Source organism: Rousettus aegyptiacus, unplaced genomic scaffold (genome assembly GCF_014176215.1).
Source record: "Rousettus aegyptiacus isolate mRouAeg1 unplaced genomic scaffold, mRouAeg1.p scaffold_m13_p_9, whole genome shotgun sequence".
NCBI classification, from domain to species: domain Eukaryota; kingdom Metazoa; phylum Chordata; class Mammalia; order Chiroptera; family Pteropodidae; genus Rousettus; species Rousettus aegyptiacus.
This window is the reverse complement of record NW_023416312.1, coordinates 4540675-4543483: the sequence shown is the minus strand read 5'-3', so window position 1 is coordinate 4543483 and position 2809 is coordinate 4540675. Positions and strand designations below refer to the sequence as shown.

The following is a 2809-nucleotide window of genomic DNA, read 5'->3' as shown; positions in this document are numbered from 1 at the left end:
ACACACACACGGAAATGAAAAGACATGCCACAGATTTGAAGAAAATATTTTTAAAACACAAACATAATAAAGGACTTGTTCCCAGAGTATTAAAAAATGCTCAAAACTCAATAGTAAAAAAAAACGAACAACCCAATTAAAAATGGGCAAAGAATTTGAATGAATACTTCACCTGAAGATATATGGGTGGTAAATAAGCATATGAAAAGACGTTCAACATTGTTAATCATTTGAATATGTAAATTAAGCCACAATGAGATACTACTATATACCTATCAGATGACTAAAATTAAAAGACAAATACTGACAGTACCAAGCACTGGCAAGAATACCGAGCAACTATATGCTCGTTGTCTGCTGGAGGGGATGCCAAATGCCATGGAAAACAATTTGGCGGTTTCTCATAAAGTTAAACATACACTTAACACACTACTCAGCAATCCCACTTCTAGAAATTTATCCAAGAGCAATACAAACTTATGTTCACAGAAAAACCTTACATGAATGTTTATGTTGGCCTTATTCATAATCACCAAATACTGGAAGCAACCCAAATATCCTTCATCGGAGAATATATAAACAAACAGATATACTCATACAATGAAATCTACTTAGCAATAAAATGAAACAGATGACACATGCAACGACATGGATAAATATCAAATGCATTATGCCAGCCAAAAGAAGCCAGACCCAAAAGGCTACACCCTATATGATTCCATTGATATAACATTCTGGAAAAGGCAAAACTACAGAGCTAGAGTCTATATCCATGCCACCCTGAGCAAGCCTGATCCTGTCTGATCTTGGAAGCTAAGCAGGCTTGGGCCTGGTTAGTACTTGGATGGGAGACCACCTCAGAAGGCCAGGTGCTGGAGGCATAAAAAAAAAAAAAAAGAGGGTACCAAGAAACTTTTGGGGTTAATGGAAATGTTCTATATCTTGCTTGTCATTATAGTTCTATAACTATTAGATGTAACACATCACAATGGTTACATGCATTTGTCAGGTTTCATAGACCTATATACCGAAAGGAATGAGTTTTCCTATATATAATTTATTCCTCAGTCAAAAAAAAAAAAAGGGGGGAAGAAGGCTGACAAGAAATTCAAATCACATCTCTGAAACTGCAGATTTTCTGTCTCGTCAAATGCTGCCCACAACACTTAACAGGGAACCATTTAAATTTTCTACAGCTTTTTGTATTTCTGTGATCGTAGGCCTGGAAATAGCCATGAAACATCGTGTGGATAAAGTATCTTGTACATTTGGAACAGGGTTTTACAGGAAAGGATGAGAAAAGCAGCTATTCTACGCTGATAAAAGGTGTAAAAAGTAAATCATGTTAAGAGGCTTAAGGGCCTGACCTCTAGAAATCTTAATTTAAGAGACGCAGGTGGGCCAATTACTCCCTTTGAATAAAAGGCAGAAAATCTACCCCACCTTTGTTCAGGCCAGTGAGTCATTTTGAGCGAATCTGTTCAGAACAATTCCTCAAGGCAGGAGGCATCACTCAGTACTGCTGTGGGAAGAGGTGCCGGCACAGTTTGAATAAAAGCTTTCTCCTCCGTCCCCTCTAAACCTGAAGTCAGGTATATTTTTATCCTAATGTCCTTCTCCCCTCTCCCAATCAAACCCATATCTCATCTTCTTCATCCCTTACAGCCATTCTCTACTAATTACTCCAGAAGTCTGCAAACTGCGGCCCACGGGCCAAATCCAGCATACTGTGTGTTTTTGTGCAACCTCTGAGATTTTGGTGTTTTTTTTTTTTTTTAACATTTTATAATGGTTGGAAAAAGATCAAAAGAATAACATTTCATGAAATATGAAATTTGAATTTCAGTGGCCATAAATAAAGTTTTATTGGAACACAGCCATGCTACTTGGTTTCTGTATTATCTATGACTACAGCAGAGTTGAAAAGCTGAAAAAAGACCATATAACCCACAAAGCCTAAAATATTTACCATCTGGCTCTTTATAGAAAAAGTTTGCTGACCCCCTATTTCGGCATTTTTATTCTGTTGCCTCTAGGTTGATGTCTAGACTATAAGTTTATAAAAAGGCAAGGCCAAGTAGCATCCCCTACACCACATCATGTCTCTATAATATCATAATGCTTAAGGGGCCCACTCCCAGGCACTCACCCTGTGCTCCAGAGGAGGGGTAGCAGCTCCGGAGGCGCCAGAGACATACAAGGAGAGAATGAGTTATGTGGCTTCAGGGTGAGGGCTGGAGAAAGCGCCACCATTGTCCCCATGTTGAGCTCTCCTCTCGCACAGCTGGCAGGCAAGCGCCATCTTTCCTCTGTTGAGCCCTCTCCCCACATGGCCAAATCTATATCTGCATTGGCTTGGTGAACTCTGTTCGCTCCACTCTGTTGACTCTCCGGGACCCCGCCCCACCGAACTTGCATACCACCTGATACTCTTTCAGCGGCTGAGCCTTACTGGCAGCTGGCAGGCAGCAGCAGGTTCAGGGGGCCCTGGATCTTTTGCTGAGCTGCTGCAGCCCCAGTACTGGTGACAGCTGGCCTCGGTTTGCAGTGTGGCGTCTCCCACATTCCTCCAGGTCCAGCACAGGCAGCAACCAGCTGCAGATCATTTTGTAGCTCCTACAAGGTGGTCTCGGGCTGTCACAAGCAGCAGCTGAACTTGGCCTGTATGGGAGCCGCTCTCAAGAGGACCCAGAGCCAACATACCCAGTGGCCAGCTTCAGACCACACCAGAGCACCACCCAATTAGCCCCACAAGCAACACACCCAAAGGGTGGTCTTGGCAGGCACCATAGCCTGCTGGTATAAATCC

General features: G+C 42.3%; 1 pseudogene; it reads left to right on the top strand.

Annotated features, from left to right (window-relative positions):
* The first annotated feature begins 762 nt into the window (after positions 1–762).
* LOC118607930 lies at positions 763–881 on the top strand (annotated as a pseudogene).
* Positions 882–2809: the final 1928 nt, after the last annotated feature.